This window comes from Chrysoperla carnea, chromosome 2 (assembly GCF_905475395.1).
Source record: "Chrysoperla carnea chromosome 2, inChrCarn1.1, whole genome shotgun sequence".
NCBI classification, from domain to species: Eukaryota; Metazoa; Arthropoda; class Insecta; order Neuroptera; family Chrysopidae; genus Chrysoperla; species Chrysoperla carnea.
In genome coordinates this window covers 20,088,586-20,107,876 of record NC_058338.1, presented here as the reverse complement: position 1 = coordinate 20,107,876, position 19,291 = coordinate 20,088,586, and the positions used below count along the sequence as shown (strand labels likewise).

Here is a 19,291-nt window from a genome sequence, read left to right as displayed (position 1 = left end):
ATGCGTTTCATTCCAGGGCCAGGACTCCACATTCTTGAAACCTATTAGAGCTAAGTTAATTTTGATCAAAAATTTGAAAAGTATGACCCAAATAAAGTAGAATAGTAGAATATACCTGGTTTATCAAAAATGGAGCTACATTAAATTTTTTGGATTCTGTTGACGTCATAAAGTTAAAAAATTCGATTTTTTTGATAGCATAGGAAAATTTGATCCGATCTTATTGGAATTTTTTCGTAACCCACTAATTTTAGTGCATTCTTTTCTACTGTGATATCAGTTTTTCGCTAGCTATCATTTATGTGCATTCCGGGACCAGGACTCCAAATTCTTGAAACCTATTAGAGCTAGGTTATTTTTGATCACAAATGTGAAATGTATGACCTAAATTAAGTAGGATTACATACATGATTTATCAAAATTGGATAAAATTTGGAGTTTTTTTGCTAACATAGGCAAATTTGATCCGATCATATTGGAATTTTTTTTTGAAACCCACTAATTTTCTAAGCAAACAATTTTGAACAACTTTTCTCCGATAATTTTTGAAAATCAAAATTAATCAAAAAATGTAAAGATATAGCCTATTTTTGAGGGAATATGTATTAAGACCTGATTTGATGCAAAGTGAACTCTCTTTTCATTTATATTTTGACTTAATTAATCTGCAATATTGTATATGGTACCCCTACGGTGACAATAAATTAGAAATATCGTGTTGTTACAACTTACATAATAAACTCAGGTAAATCTGAGTACCTTAGACATAGTTTGTAACACGTAAACAGCGGTTCAGATGATACAGAAGATAATCACATCGAAATGGCATTGTCTCTACGTGCATACTTTACAAGGTGTCTCAGATAACTACAGACAAGAGAATACCGACAATTTTACATTCAATTTCCACCAAAAATTTTCCTTTGTAGATTTTAGATCTTATATACTTTTCTACTCTGCCATTGCCAGTGGACCATTGATGTTGGTACATACCAGCAGTATTAATCAAGCCTGCAAGTTTGTAAAAATATAAATTGAAATTTTTATCAAAATAGCCAACCCTTGTGGCTCAGTTGGTTATACTGTTTGTTTAATCAATTCTGTACGCGGTATGCCCGAAGGTAGCCTACATTATTCTGCATAAAAGGTAAAACACATATGTATAGGATACGACAGTGGGCCTCTTTTATCCGCGTGAGTGTCCGAGCACTGTCGAATCAACCTTTCAACGTACCAACTTTGTGTAAATAATTTAATTTGGGAAATCTTTATTGGTTTGTTATATTCACAATCCCCTGTACTATTCACGATCACAGTTTAATTTATCAAAAACTTTAATTTTATTATTAAAGTCATATTATTTGTCGTAATAATTTAGCAAAAATAAATCATATTTCCCACTATCATACATATTTTGTTAAATAACTTTATGCTATTGTTATTATTATTTAAATTAAACAAATAAAATAACAAACACGAGTAAAACATGACTAGCTTTACGAATATTGTACAAAATAGTGATGTGCCGAATATTCGCATATTTTATAACATTAAAATCATCATTTTGTATCATAAACTGCAAAATAACCCCAAACTTCACTAATATGTACTTGATCATATTTGTATATCATGTATGTATCTAATATATCAAGGTATACCAAGTTTAGTCTCAAGTTTATAACGCTTAAAAATATTGGAGATAAGAAAATTTTGATAGAAGTGTTCATAAAATCACATAAATCAATTCCCGTCTGCCTATCCGTGCGCCTGTCTGTGATGACGATAACTCAAAAACGAAACAGATATCAAGCTGAAATAAGCAAAGTAGGTCAAGTGTGTATTGCATCTTGTAAACCGTTAGATATAGCAAAAAAAATTTAAATGGAAAAATTTTCTTATAAAGAAAATAAACAATATAGCAAACTAACATCAAATTTAAGAAAAAAAAAACTGAATTTTAATGGACTTGTACGGTATGTTTTTAATGGAGTTATACCGCGGACTCTTAATACTTAACAATTTGCGAGCGCTTATTTTGATAGTGAATATTCGCATTCGCAAATGTGCAAAATACAACATTCACCCCATAACTACTACATAACAAAGACAACACAAATATTTATTCAAGATTAATATTTAGTTCTATAAATGTTTTAGAAAGTCGTAGTACAGTTTTGAAAGAAGTACAGGGCATAGAGGCAAATAAGTAACGAAAATTACCACGGAGACTGTTTTTTATCTTTTAAAAGAGTCGTTGAAGTCGAACTTAAAAAACCCATCAATATCCTGCCAAACTTTCAAATTTATATCATTAAAGAAAGTTTAAGGTTGGGCGTTGATGTGTCAGCCGGTTAAGCCTTTCCCCCTATTGTCAAGCTTTGCCACTCTTTTGTACCCTCCCCCCTCAAAACACTTCTCAAATCTAGTAAGCGAAGAATTCACTCCCTCAAAAATAATCAATACTTTTTTAATAAAACGATTAGTATAGAAACAACTAAAATAAAATTGACAATAAACTACGAATATCCCCAAGATCCAATTCCCAAGATCCTCCAATCACATAGCCACATTTTGCTACACTTTGTGATAGCTATTCTTCTTCAATATAAAAGCAGTTAACTTTCAGGAAATGAATACAAAATCCGTTTTTGTCACAGTTCTTTACTATATTACTGCGCCAAAATAAAAATTAATTTATACCTAACCGATTTGAAAATTAGAAATTTCAATTTATTTTTATTAAATGAAAAACTAAATGTTTGCAAATAAATTTAAAAAAAATTAAACAACTAAATAAGTTTTACACTTTATAAAATAAAATATTTTATTACATTCATATTACTATTATATTTTGTGCTTGACGTCAAATGGTACGAAAATAGATTTTCTCAAAAACTTTTATTTATTACCTACTAATAGATACTGAATGTACACTTACTGAATGTATCAACTTTTAAATAAATTTTTATAATAAAAAAAAGGTTATTCCTGAAACAAATTTTATATATTAAAGTTTTTTTTGTTAAAATGACCTCTTAAGTTCATTTACGTTAACATTAACACGTTCGGAGTCATTAACTGAAGCAGAGGTGAAAGAACATTGATGAGTGTCACATACAATTTGTTGGAGTCGCGAATATGAAATAAAAAATTTTGATAAAATAATGTTTAGGTACTGTCTTCCATAGAACTCCGCCCTCGTTTCTCTCTTAGCTAAGTGGGCAATGCTTATAACATGAAAAATCCTGTATTGCATCCTGTATGCGTTTTTCATTTAGGTAATGGCTTTCCCAAAAAAATCGAAATAAAGTATCCAAAAATAGTATACCTCCCCGTAAGTGGCACTAACACAGGCAGACAATAGCAAATAATATTCTATTAAGGCGTCTTTTGACTTTTGTAGAAAAAAAAAACTGTCATTTTTTTGATTAAATGTTTGGAGAAAAGATAATGATTAAAACCTCAAGGAATTTTCGAAATAAATATTTTTAGACAAAAATATTGATGTATTCTGTAATTTCTGTAACTTAATATTTATAGGGGTAAAATAGTGGCCACGCAAACATTGAAGAGCGGTGAACTTTTTCCTTTTCATAAATAACTTCATATTCATTTAAAACTTTTAAAAATAGTTACCACAAAACATTTATGAAATTCAATAAATATATATTTTTTCATCGCGTGAGCAGCAAAGCTCTATCACAAAGGACATATTGTCTCATCATTAAGTGCTTTTATTATTATTCGCTAAGTTTTTATTAAATAATAATAATAATAGCCTTTCGTTTCCGAATTGTAGGTCATATCTTAAAAGTTTATATAATATCTCACAATTCGCCGTTAGACATGCGTTAGTGTAGCGGATAGCAAAAATTATACTATATCCATTTATCAGTATATGAAGCATTCCCAAAACCTATTAGATTATGCTCTAGAAGCTACAATACGTTACCCCTTTTATAGTGGACCTATGATACAGTATATAAGTCTATATTTTTGTAAAAATATGACTAAAAAGATATGTAATAAGAAAATTCAATTTTGTTTTTATTTATTTTTGAAATCATGGATTATTTAAAAGTTTTTGGTATGTTATAAAACTATTTCATTAATTATTACCTAATAAAATTGCATTATTTAAGTTCGTTATCTGAACAACTGTAAAAAGTTAAAAACAAAATTATGTTGCTCTACACTCTTAATGTCGAGTACTTCAGTCCACTTGCATTCATCGCAAAGGAACAAAATAAAAATTTATATAATTAATTTTGGTGTTTATATTGGCAAACAGACTTAAAATCCAATTTTATATTTATAAGCGTGATTCAAATGTAAATAATATTAACAAAATATAATATTCCAGATCATACGATGTTAACGTTCCAAAAACAGTTCAAAAACTTAAACCAAAGAAGGTATAATAATGCAGGTTTGTGTACCTGGAAGTGGTATACTATAGGGAGCTGAATTTGTTAGAAATTGAACTTTTTTATATCATTTACAAAGGACCCTGCGCGATTAGATAGAAAACGGCTTTATGTGAAATTTTTTAAACCGACCCAAAAATGTTCTTCGGGTCGTTTTGATCGAAAGCTCTCACAGGTACAAAATTTTTGAACGGGAAGTTTACGTACTTCGGGTAATTAAAGCTACACTACTATAAATATTATATGTACATAGAATAGATGTTAAAAATTTAGTGGTCGGGATTGAAAATTAGATAACGATTCGAAGAATATTTTTTTAGGGCGTTTGGAATAAGTTACACAGAATTCCATTTTTCTATCTGCTTGTACGGGATCCTTTAAGTCCCGGCTTTGAAATCCCGTAGTCTTCAAAAAAGTTTTTTTGAAGCCCCGTTTTCCTATATCGAACTGTTGCAATTTTCTTGGAATTTTTACCTGTAGTCCATCTGTAGGTAGAGATTTTAAGAAATGGAAAATTTTTTTGTTAATTCTTCTCTATTCCAATCCAAAGTTATATTAAGAAAAGCAAACTGTGTTTCAACGGGGTTTTTGTCTAATAAATAAAATAATAAGATGATTAGTAGCTATTCATATTTCTAACATTGATTTCATTTTAATATAATATCAAGACTTATTAGCCCAAACTATTACTGCTCACACACACATGTTCAAGCCTTTGAATAATACGTTTTGGTAATAAATCAAAAAATTTGGTGAGAGAAAAACTAATTATTGTCGATTCCACTCACTTTTGTCATCAATCTAGAAGAAAAACTTAACTGATGTCGATAGTGAATGTAGTATATGCCTAATATAAACAAAATATGAATAATTACGTCCAATGCAATTCTCAAAAAGTTACTTTATTGAAACTGCGCTTATACATACAGCTGAAGTCAGACGCAGATTTTGTGATAATACAAAGGAAAACACAGTTAATTTTATAAATATAAAAGACAATAAAGTTTCTAAGAACCATTCTTTATTTTTTCCAGATAAACAAATATGATTGGAGGCCTAACAGGATTTGAAGAACAAGTATCATTATCATCAAGATTTTACGAAACATATTTTTAATTGAACGAAGAGTGCAATTTTTTTTAATGTGTAAGTTTTCAACAATAATTGTCTTTTATAACTATAGTTACTATATTAGTATCGATTCATTCTTAAACCTCAACGAACCAATTATAACTTTGTTAGAAAAACTGTAACGTATAATTAGTAAACTCGAACGAAAAATTTATTTAATTATAAAAATGTTTTTATATTAAATAGATAGAAAAGTTATTAAATAAAAAAACTGTGTTTGTTTTTGTCTTTTAATGAAGTTAATATTAATAAAAATAGTAATGGAATTTATCAACCGTATTTCAGACATCCATCTACAACAGAGGCCACCCACATCATTTGTTTTAATCTTTACTTGTTATTTGTTTTAAACTACATCTGAATATACAATTCAATTTATGATGTGAGTGGAATCGGTTACTTCGTTCTTATCCAAGCGACGACAGTCTGGTTAATTTACCGCCCTATTAATTATAATTTATCAGACTGTCACTGCTTGGATTCGAACCCGCAATTATCCTTTTAAGTCGGCTCCAATGAAACGAAAGGAAATTGCTCACTAGTTTATATTTTGTGTGTATTTTTTGGCGGTTTAAATTATTATGTTTCAAATTTTACCCCTTCGTATCTCCAAAATGCGTGTTCTTAGGTCCAGCATGTAACAATTATGAGTGGCATTAAATATACATTTTAAAACTGGCATTAAATATACATTTTAAAATATACATTTTAAAATACAATATACTTAATGCATGAAATTAAATGTTTCGTAATAATAATTTGATATCACTAATTGAATGAAACCATATTCAATGATACAAAAATATTCACCCATTTTTCAAATGATAGATTTTTTCCATTTAATTAATTTCATAAAACACCAACCACCAACCACCAACCACAATCTATCTACATTTATTTGGTTACAACTTCCATAGAAAAATTTCATTGTAAGTATTGTAGTAAAACAACATGAACACAGATTACGATTTTTATTTATGTAATAAACTTAAATAGTGGGGAGCCGTACGATTTATACCTCGGAATCCAAGAAAGGTCAATGAGTCTTTATAAAAACAAAAATTTGTCCAGGAGATGGTAGCCACCCCTTTTTAGGGCTGAAAATGACAACGGGAATCGACATAGGAATGAATTCTAAGCAAAAAGTTATTGGCGATTGTAATTCGGATTATTTAACGTCAAATAATAGAACAATTTGACATTTTCTGAAAAAAGTAAAATTCAAGTCATTTGCATTAAATTGACGAAATTATAATGAAAACAAAGTTTATCGACCTTTCTTTTTATGTTTTATGCAGTACAAAAACTGATGAATTTATCACGGAAACTAAAATTAATGCTTGCCGCTTTCCAATTAACATTATTTTGGTACTGGCAACAGGCTCAAGAAGTTCTAGCAGTTTCATATAAATATTTTTTGAAATATTGCAACTTACATGCAAAAAATTTATATTGCAACTTAAATGCAAAAGAGACACTAACAATTTACTTTGTATAGACAATTTTTAATCATCAACAGCCATGTTACCATATCAAAAATGATATACATATCAAAACATCAAAATTGAATGCGTTTCCAATTTTGCCTTGCAATCTTCTAGGATATTTTTTGTTTCGCGATTTTAAGGATTCTATTTTGAGTTTTCCTTTTATAAAATTGACTTTGTTTTAGTTTTGTTTATTAATATGTTAATAATGTTGATCAATTATCAAAATAAACTGAGTACTTATGATCATTTCGTGACCAATTCAAATAATATGAGTTCCATTTTCAATTCTGTTGTGTTGCTGACCGAATGGTTAAGACTATTAACTAATAATGATTATTTTGTGATCAATTCGAAACACTTTCATACCTTAAATATCCCAATTTGAGATGCTGGTTAGATGAACCTGAAATCTCAATCTGCCAACATTTGTTTTCTTATACTTTGATTATACATAAGCAAAATTTGGATTTGCTAATTTTGCATTCCTATTTATGGAAGTACTTTTATTTAAATTACGTAGCTTATCTCTACGTTCATTCAATAGGTACTGTTACATTTTTACAACGAATGAATTCAACACAAATGAATATTACAAAATTATAATTAATTTATGAATATTAATAATCATATAACAGTTTTAAAATTGATTTTAAAAATTATTTGAAAGCCTGTGCTAATTAATATGTTATTGAAAGGAATATAAAATTCTCATTAAATTTTAACAAACTATAAACAAACATCATGGCTGAATTTTCACAAACTTCTAATTATTGGCGTATCGGTTTGATTGTATGAGATATAATATGGGCAATTCTTAAACATTACGGAAATGCAATTCGAAATAAAAATTCATTCTAATGGTGCTCGCTAAGGACATTAATTTTTGTGTCTAAAATTAAAGAATGTGTATAATGTGCCTAAACTTTTCTACTGTAAACTAACTTTTATACTTTTATACTATATATCTAACTTTTATACTATATATCTATATAAACCGCTGGGTCTAGAAGCCTGAGATTTTGTACGCACGTTCCTTCTTGGATATCGCAATATTTGTATCGATTTTAGTCCGTATTCCACCAGTCACCAAGTGCCCCCGATTTGTACTTTTTGGGTCAAAATTTCCTTATATACTGAGTTTTATCGAAATTGGAGAGAAAAAATTTTTTTCGATTTTTTGAAATTTTTTTCAGGGGTACCCCTTTGAAAAAATCGAGAAAAACAAAAAAAAAATTTTGTTTTGGAATTTGATGAAACTTGGTGAATGGGGTAATTTTTATCAAAAAAGTATAAAAATCTGGTTAGTTTAATGATTGGATGCAGAGTTTCTGAGATATCGCAAAATTTGGATCGATTTTAGCCCGTATCTTAAAAACTATTCGATCAGTCATCAAATAGACGCGATTTTTGTACTTTTTGGGTCAAAATTACCTTATATACTGAGTTTTATCGAAATTGGGGATAAACATTTTTTTTCGATTTTTTGAAATTTTTTTAAGGGGTACCCCTTTGAAAAAATCGAGAAAAACAAAAAAAAAATTTTGTTTTGGAATTTGATGAAACTTGGTGAATGGGGTAATTTTGATCCAAAAAGTATAAAAATCTGGTTAATTTAATGATTGGATGCAGAGTTTCTGAGATATCGCAAAATTTGGATCGATTTTAGTCCGTATCTCAAAAACTATTCGACCAATCATCAAATGGACGCGATTTTTGTACTTTTTGCGTCAAAAGTTCGTTATATACTGAGTTTTATCGAAATTGGAGATAAAAAAAATTTTTCGATTTTTTGCAATTTTTTTAAGGGTACCCCTTAGAAAAAATCGAGAAAAACGAAAAAAAAAAATTTTGGATTTTGATGAAACCCGGTGGGTAATTTTGATCAAAAAAGGATAAAAATCAGGTTAGTTTAATGATAAAAGTTATATACATGGATTTTCCATATACAAAATTTCGTATTCACTTCCACCCCCCACTTTTCCACGCCCTGGCCTTTTTGGGCCCATAAGTAATACGTAAACGAATAAAATATTTATATATATTTAGATGGATTAAAAAAATATTATTTTTATTAAAAATTCTCGAAACAGTTTTCATTTATTTTATCATTTCCTTAAATTTAAAATTTGGGCGTAATATAAATATACAAAGAAAATAAAATATGAAATGATTTAATAATTTTGAATATTATTCTATATTTTGAATAATAAAAATCACCTTTTATTTAGTTATTCTAATAAAATTTTTTTGATAGGCTCATCATTAGTTACACAACAATGTACCTACCTATTATTACTTTAATACAGATAGTACACAATAATGAAGTGTCGAATAACTGTTATATAGATCTAATTCGAAACACAATTAGTCTATTCACTAATAGAAGGATATATAGAAATGTGATACATTTATCTGAACTAGATATCAGCAATGTCTATATTTTATCGATTACATATTATATAAATTTTCATGTCTCTAATAATGATGGTAGAAAATCCGAAGTGCACTACTAATCTGTAATTACTGATTCGAATTCTACAGTAATTGGTACCTATTGATAATTTATTATTGTTATCTAATATGTTTAGAATCATAAATAAAATTGATAACAACCCTACATAAAATAAACGTGAATATATCTATTTATTGAATATATTATTTGATTTATTAATCAAAATATTTTTAGTAATTACAATAAACCATGTAATAAATATATCATTGATTATTTTGACCCCGTGGATAAAAATACGGATTCCTGTCTTTAAATTCATTTCTTGAAGATACGCTATGACGTATAACTATCAAAGTACTTGGATGACCAAGCTTTGCTCGGTATTTCTTAAGATACGATCTTAAGATATTTTTTAAAGATAAAAAGACACAAATTTTATCACTAATATAAGAACCGTTTAAAATGTCTCCAAACAAATACCAATTTGAATGTCCCGGTAATGTACTTTATTTCATAGCACAACAGCTATATATCAACCAAACCTGACAAAGCCTCACGGACTTCATACTATACAATACCAACGATGTATATACTCGCCAATAGATGTCAAAAAAAGCCTTATTTTGCTGCTGGCGTTTCAGTTTTTCCTGAACACATGGATAAAATGACGTTTGATAAAATGAAATCTAGCTAGATCGATTTTTCGCATCCGAAAACCCCCCGCATACTAAATTTCATCAAAATCGTTGCATCCATTTCCGATTATTGATATATACAAGAATTGCTCGTTTAAATATATAAGATAAAGCGAATCTTTAAGATCTAATTTTATAGAAACGAATTCATTAGAAAAAATTAAAATTCAAGTTGAATTCCATAAAAATATTGAATTAATTTGAGCATTCATTATGATTCCAAATTTCAAATGGATTTCAATAAAGATTAAAATGGAAAATAAAACTTTTTTTCGATTGATACTCATTAATAGAGGATTTCAAAAGGATTCAATAGGTAATAATTTCTGAGAAAATCGCCTCCTGCTCAAGAACTATTAGCCTTCGAATTCGATGTCAATTAATCGATGATTATTCCTAAAATTCTAGAAATTTAATCAATAAAAATGGTTTCTTAATTATTCCATATCCTTAGGATTTTTTTCATCACGTGATTTGTATAACCTATTCAAATTCATTTGATATTATTTTTGATTTTTTTTTAACTAGTAGAAACTCAATCAAATCATCCATTAATTTACGAAAACCTGTCTTTTGTTATTATTTCCTTCACCTTAAAATGGAAATTTCTCGATTCAAATACAGCTTCCAATATAATAAACTTATATTTTGGGCCTATGTATGATATTTTGGCTTACTTTCTAAATTGTCTATTAATGCACTTATTTTTGGAAAGCTTATGCATTAAAGAAGTTTTCCTTGAAATATTTATATCATGACAAGCTTATAATACTTTTTTGTGAAATCTTCTCGGAAAAAAAATACCATGCAAAATACTTTTTGTCCCTCGAGATTCCCGATGCCGTAAAACTTTACTTCATTCCCGTGTAATGAAGTAAAGTTTTTCCTATTTTTCAGTCACCAACTCACTAAATTGATTAATTCGCCCAAAACAACATTATTTTTATACGATACATCATATTTAGGAAGAAAATGAGCCCTAATATAACCTTTTTCAAGAATTTACGGACATCTTGTATAAATGATGAAGTTCAATTAAAAATAAAGTGAAACTCTTATTAAACACATTACTATATACCTAGAATACATTATTTTGTAAGTTATAACAGAAGTAAGTTTATAACATAGTAATTTGTAAGTTAATAAGTTAACAAAAGTTCATAAAATAATGGGCTAAAACTTTCATACTTGTAATCATTATAGTATTATTATGTGCATAACAATTCAATAGCTTCTTCTAAGGCAGCTTCAATCTTTAGTGCACTCACAAGTATGACAAAATGGAGTAAATTATAATAAAAATTAAAATATAGAAATTTGATTTATAGTCTCAGTCGTGTAATATAGTAAGTCAGTCCTTTTATAGTCAGTCAGTCTTTTTATATATATTAGTATATAAAAAATCACAGCTAATAAAATTATGTACTCATAGTCGTGGTTTCTTAAAATAGATAACAACTATTTGTTTGCTACTTGATAGTGTCCCAAAATTAAAACCGTGTTAGAATGTAAAGACAAAAAAAATTTTTGGTAAATAGATGGTTTCAATTTTTGTATACATTCTTTATTTTAATTTTAACGGAAGAATATTCACTTAACTTAAGAATACTTACTACTTTATGGGTCTATCGGATTCGTATTCAGCGACCAAAAATATCTACCAGATGAAAATTTTAAGCCAAAATACATTAAAAAAAATTTTGGGCTACATTTGTCCCCGGCTGGAGCCTTATGCCCCCTTCTGAGTAGGTTGGCTGAATGTTTCTATGGGGTCTTAAAAACATGTTACAAAAAGTTTCATTCAAATCGCTACTATTTCCTCATTTTTCCACTTTTGACACTTTTTTTCCGGATTATTCATTGAATTATAAATCGACATTTCTGTTTTAATTCAATGTAAGAAAGTCTTATTGATAGAAAGGTTATATTTATAATAATTACTTGTTGGACCCGTGGCTAAAAGCAGGATAGAGAAATAATATCGATTTTTTCGTACTATCCCGTAATAATGTTCTATTACCTTATATTGAATAATTATATATAACTAATGTTTGTCGTTAAGGGACTTAAATAGAACAATTATATATTGATAAGATCTTTAATGTCCTAGATATGTCCTCAACATTTTAATAATACATAATTTTGAATCCATAATACTCATTTTCGTTTTTCGACTTCGCACTATAATGGTTTACTTAAAAGGAAACTATTTAATTGGTGGGTTCTTTTGTTTTACACGATTACTTTACCAAGCGTAGTATTTTAGAGATCATGTTTTAAGTTAAGGTCTTTAGGAACTCTTTTGGATCACAAAATATTTCCTATACTTTGGCTGTTACTAATGTAATCAATACACAGTACAAAACAAAGTCACTTCAATCCGTCTATCTGTCCCTTATCCCTACCTATGCTTAGATCTTTAAAACTACACAACGGATTTTGACGCGATTTTTCTAATAGATAGAGTGATTTAAGAGGAAGTTTTTTTGTATAATACATGCATAATATAGTAGAGTAAGGAGTAGAAAGAGGGGTTTAAAGTGATGTGCATCAAAAACTTAAAAAGTTGTGCATCGAAGCTCAAATATTGAAAAGATAAACAACCAGCTTCAAGGATTGTTTTTATCTATTTTTAACCTTCGGGGGTGGAAAAATGGAGCGAGAAAGTGGGGATGAATTATCGAATATCTTCAAATATACCCAAGTAGGATATCAAATAAAATAGCATGACGTGGACATTACAAAACTGTAACCCCTACGCAAGGGGATATGTGGGAGGAGTAAAATTGAGGATGTTGCCCAGCCAAGCGGGTAGTTCACAGCTAGTTCAGTATATATTTATTGCATAAAAAGAATATGTCGTTTAATTTTTGGATAAACGCTCGGGAAGTGATGGACTAGTTTTCAGGAAACCCAAAACTAAAAATTTGTACACGGTGGCTGATTGCGTTTTATAGAAGAACAATATATTCACACCACATTCAGATTAATGACTGTGTGCACTCATTTGTGTGTGTGTGTGCGTATGTTCGGAAACCTTTTTTCTGGAAAGTTCAATGTAGAGACCATTAGGGTCGCATTTACATAAACAGTTTGTTTATTTAAATTATCTGATACACTTTTTTCAGCATTATTCAGCATAGCAATATTCAGTATAAGTTGTTCATATTACGACCATTTGATTCGGATACGCTATATAAGGTTTTTGTTTTGTCATGTAATAAGTTTAATGTGTAAAATAAGTTTGTGCTTAACATATATGTTCGTGATAAAAGAGTTACATATGCACGTCATGATATTAAAGCTCGATTAATGGATAAGAAATAAGGTATATGTATAGACATAGTAAGTAATTAATGCAATATTAACGCCTATGCATGTTTATAAACACATACTACACACAGGTATTGGTGTTAAAATGTAAAATGCATATTACTTAACATAGAAATTGTAATTATAATTTGTTTGTATGCAACTATAAACAAGTGTATGTAAATTTTATTTGACTATATAAATCACATTATGTTGATGAGAAAGTATTGATTACATACAATAGCGTGGATGATTATATTATTTTAATTTACAGTCAAAACCGGTTATAGCGACGAAAATCAAAAGATCATACCGATAAAAACACATTTAATTGGTTAAAGCGACGTATGGTTATAGCGAACCTACGTCGTTGATAGACAACCTGCTGTTCACAACAACATCAATGCATGCATGTACTTTTAGACACTTCAGACGTTTTTTGTCAACAAATCAAAATTTTGTCAACAAATCAAGAAATTGACATTTTGAACTGTCAAAAATTGCGAATTATTTGAATTATTTGAATAAATTAAATGAATTAGATAAGAATTGGCTACTTTCTAGGCCAGGCGCACAAAATTTTGTAAACAAAAAGTTGAATTTTGACAACGATGATGGTTTATTATAAATATATATATAAACATACCGCTTATAACGAGTATCGGTTTTCACCACCAAAATTTTTGGCCCCTTTCATGTCGTTATAACCGATTTTGACTGTAATTTACATTACATGTGGTAGGTATGATCAAAGACTTTTTTGACGATTGCATGAGTAATTTTTGAAATACAGATAAACAACGTTTTCGTGGAGTGATATCCCTGATCGATTTATTCATTCGATACCTCAGAAATTTGTCGCACATTTTCAAATCCATTCAAATTTCAGTTCATTTAACAATTAAATCAGTATACCTCGATGTACCTTCATACAATTCGATAATTATTTAGCTTTCGATATTTCGAAAATCAAGGCAGAAATCGAAAAAATTTATTCTCATTTTTTGTCTACATATTAATGAAGTAATACAAAAAAACATCATCAAAGTTGAAAATAAGGTACAAATATTTTCAATTACAAGTAAACTTAGCGCTCGTAATACCTTAATATATAAAAAAAATTCTAAAATGAATAATTCATTTTTATTCACCTTAGCGCTCATAAAACCTTAATATACCAAAAAAATTCTAAAATGAATTACACATTTTTAATCACACTAATTATACAGAAACAAAAAAATAAATTTAAGAGGTTAATGGCTTTCTTTTTATTTGCCTGCAGTAGTTAAATGGGTCATTGATTGTAATCAAAACGCATTTAACGAATGAGTGTTCACAATCAGACAATCCGTGTATCAGCTTTTATATTCTGCATGCAAGCGAAAAGTGTTGTAAAATATACAAAGTGTTTCATTTTAATTAACTAACGAAAATGAAAAAAACGTCTAATTTTTCAGTTATTTGACGTTAAATATTCCGAATTTCAATCACCAAGAACTCGGAAAGTAATGACTTTTCGAAATATGCTTAAAAGACTACTTAAATAATAATAATAATAATAATAATAATGGGGTTTAACAACCGTTTCTCTGACAAATACGTCTATATAACAGAGGCCACCCACATCATTATTTGTTAATCTTTATTTATTTAATTACAAACATATTTACAATTACATTTTGATGTGGGTGGAGTCGGTTACTTCGTTATTATCCAAGCGACGACAATGTGATCAATTCTACCGCCTTCATTAATCATAATTGTTCACACTGCCGCTGCCTGGATTCGAACCCGCAACGTAAGTCTGAATGGACAAACAGTCAAAGACACACGCTACCACTTTTCATTCTTCTTTCGATTTCCTTTGTCGATTTCAACGATATATTTTCTCTATCAACTCGATGGGGTGGCGAGTATCTACAATCACCGGTATTTTCTCAAGTGACTAGAAAATGAAGCTACCACCACCAACTTCAAGTTAAACTTTAATAGAATGGAATATAAATAAACAATTTTTTTTAATATCTCCGATTAAACTTGAATCATTTCTCTGCTTAAGACACTTTTAACTAATCACCTGGCACTCATAGTATTATTACTGTCTTATTACACAGTATTGTATACATTCAACTGCCAAGTAGAAATAACACCTTTGTTTTGTGTTTGATAAGACTCTGTTATTAAACCCTAATAAAAACGCCACAAATGATTTAACATAACTTTATTATCTTTATATATATAATTCTTTTGTACGTGTGTTTGTCACGAAACTTCTCCTGAACGAAGAAGTTTCGTCTTTGTGTATGATGAGATTCACAATTGGATCCAGTAGATAGGGTACAGTAAAAAATTTGTTTTCCTTATAATTGAAAAAAACAACCAATTTTCTGGCTGAACAACATCTACTGGTTCCGTTAATTATTAATATAGTTTATAAATTCGATTTTTTTAAAGAGCCCTTCAAAATTTTCCGCCTTTTGGCAAATTTTGTTAAAAATTTGTTAACCCGTCAGCAATCGGGCTTAAAACATTGGTAATAAATTTTTATTTTCAATGTGGTAGGCTATTTTCGAACCTCTTACAATCTCTGGCGGGTTAAAAGGTAGTTCAGAACATGCTAATCAAAAGTCTTGTAAGGTCCAAAATTTTCTAAATTATCGTTTTTGGGATACGAGCTACATGAAGTAAAAAAATTACTGGTATATATTTTTGTTAGAATGGCTGTAATCAAAACAGATATTTTTTACTATAAATAATTGAAAATGACTTTACGAACTTTCGTTCTTTCTCAAATGATTAAATTAATTTATAGATATTTTTTTATTGAAGCAATAAAAAGAATTAATGTAAGTGAATATTTTTACACCTATGATACTCAATGTAAAAAAAATGATTGTTTTAAAACATTCTAAGTGTTACTATTATAACATAACATATGATAGTACGCTTAGAATGTTTTAACTGTGGCATTTTTTTTGACAGTGAGTATATGTAATAATATAATACTTCGTGTTTTTTACGCAAAAATTTCATGAAAACATCCATTTCATAAAACAAACAATTTCACTAAGTGCCCTCGATAATTGACCTAAGTTAAAGATTAATATGTATTCACATAGGTGCAACCAACTTATATACATACTATAATTAATTTCAAGGTCATAATACAGAAAAAACATTGTAAAAAATTATTTCATTCAAAATTATGTCCATCACTTTCTTTTAAATTCTCTTTGTATATTTTTATAAAATTAAATTAAATTTATTTATACTATTTTCTTGGTATTAGTATTTTTGTTTTAGTATTCAATCCATTCACAATTTACGTGAAAAATTTTCTTCAAAGTTGTATACGGGAAAACTTATGTAAAATAAAATCAAGTAAGCAACTAACTAAAAAGTGAGAAAAAAGTTAGGCAACGTCGCTTCTCGGTGATTTTGGTGACCAAATTCTTGGATGACACCGATTTTTTTACACATTTAATGTATTTAACTTTTTTTCAACTTTTATTTCCATTTAAGGGTATATTTTTTCATTCAATATGCAGCTTCTATGCTAACACTTAATATTAGGTGAGTTTACAACGGTTCTACCTACACCGCTACCCGAGTAGCATCAGCCTAACTTACTGCACATTCACTTTAGTGAAGTATATATACATTTCAGATAGCAACGTGTCACTTGTGAGAGTTTCTTAATTATTTTGATTTGTTTTTCCAAACCCATCGGAAAATTTTGAATAAAATATTTATTAATAAATAATTTATATATTTTTCAATAATTTAACTCTTTTCTTTTTTAATCTTCGTACTTGTTTTTAGTTAAAATATTACTTTCTTTAGATAATGTTATTTATATTATGCTATTATGTTAAGAGTAGGAGAATAATGACTGTTTCTTATACCTGCGTTGTGTAAGTATTATAGTATTGAAAACATCTTGTGATATACAGGTTAAAAGGTCTTTGAACCTTTTTATTTTTCTTTAATTTAATTTTCCAAGCGAATTAATTACAATTAATGTAATTATAAACCATTGTTTGCCTACAAAATTTTATTTTTTATGAAAAAATTAAAATATAAAAAACGAAGGCCAAATAACCGAGCAAAAACATTATGTCCAAGCTAAATTGACTGATTTTTTGTATATGCTGTAGTTCTAAATCTGTTGAAGTTGCTACTTGTGGATTTGGATTTTTTTTTTTTTATTAATTATTTTTCTTATTTGATCATAGGTAGTAAGTAATGATTTTTCAAATTAAAGAATTAGTAGACATTGTAAACACAGTATTAAATTTTTAGAGAGGTGAAAAGCGATTGAGTTACTTAAAATAGTTAGATGAAAATTTAATGCAGTCATATTTTAATGAATGAAATTCAATTAATAAAATTTAATGAAATATTTATCATTAAAAATTAATCAAATGTTATTTTATGTTTAAACTTTTCATTAAAACAATACAAAACATTTTTTAGGATTCCGTAGACAAATCAAATCATATTATAATATTTTTTTTAATAAAGAGAATTCGAATGTAGCTAAATAGAAGTCTATAACAGGAATTTTTATTTAGAAGAGAATATATGTCAAATAATTGTTTTCAAATAAAAATGAGACATGCCTTTCACCTAAGGGCCTCCATCAAAAATCAAAGGGCTCCCGTGTGTGAAGAAATAGAAGGCAAGTAAAAAAAATCGTCTAATTTTTGGCAAAAAAAGAAGTTGGCCTCTGTTTAAGTGGCTCTCCAATGCACATTATTTAACGAATGAAATGCACACAAGTGTCATTTCCCTTTCAAAGTACACAAAAACGTCTCAAAGAGAACTTATTTTAACAAATTATGGAACCATACTAGATTAGTATTTCTTCAGACATTTGTCTGTTTCATTTAAATGTCTAGACAGACTATTTTAATGATAAATTTATGTTAATCAAATTATCTTATTCTTATTAAAAGTTTTTATTAATTGTGATAATTTAATTTTAAGTATACAATATTAGAAATGGTATTTTCTATAATTTAATTTTATAATGACATATTTTTGTGTTATAAATTAGACAAATGCACTAAATTATTGCATTAAAAGCCGTTGTAGAGGTAAGAGACTTAATGGAGAGTAAAATTTGTAGCGAGTAAATTAAAACCTCTTTTAATAAGAATATCGTATTAAGTTTGCTCGTTGAAACATTGGAAACGTGAAAAAGTTTGTGTGATTTTAGACATAAAAGCCGTAGCTGATTAACCACTGATTCACCAAAGATTATATCAATCCAAATAAAATGTTAATCAAAATCGGTATTATCAATCCAACTTTTATAAAATTTTATATTTCCAGCCGTTTAAATCGTAAAGATATCAAATACTTTATTTCGGTTTTCGACATGAAGACAATAGCATCCTATCAGAAAGTAAAATCACAAATTAAATGACATTTAATATTAATTCACATGATTTATTATTACAATAGACAATGATTTATTGTAAAATACAATCGGATTATGGTAAATAGTGTAAATGTCTTCATTTCCAGTTTTACACTTGTAATCAATTTAAAAACACATGCTGAAATAGCAGTACAATCAATAAACTCTTAAAATGAGCCATTGTTCGGAATCCTGTCGAGTAGTTTCGATTTCGATTTTGATTTAAAAATTTTAATTAATAAATCAGAAACTTTTCAACTTAGTCACGAAAAGTACAAAAGAACATACGACAGACAGGCAGACAGACGGAATTGGGCTAATTAGGTGATTTTATGAACACCTTTTGTTCGTAGCATCAA

The 19,291-nt window shown here is 28.3% G+C and overlaps 1 protein-coding gene across 4 annotated transcripts in view; it reads left to right on the top strand.

Annotated features, from left to right (window-relative positions):
• The first annotated feature begins 5,482 nt into the window (after positions 1 to 5,482).
• Positions 5,483 to 19,291, top strand: part of LOC123293219 (small conductance calcium-activated potassium channel protein 2) — a 219,322-nt gene continuing 205,513 nt past the window's right edge. For all 4 annotated transcript variants that reach the window (XM_044873964.1, XM_044873965.1, XM_044873962.1 and 1 more), the window contains exon 1: positions 5,483 to 5,573. The gene's annotated coding sequence lies outside the window, so the exon portion shown is untranslated. The remainder of the gene's footprint in view (positions 5,574 to 19,291) is intronic.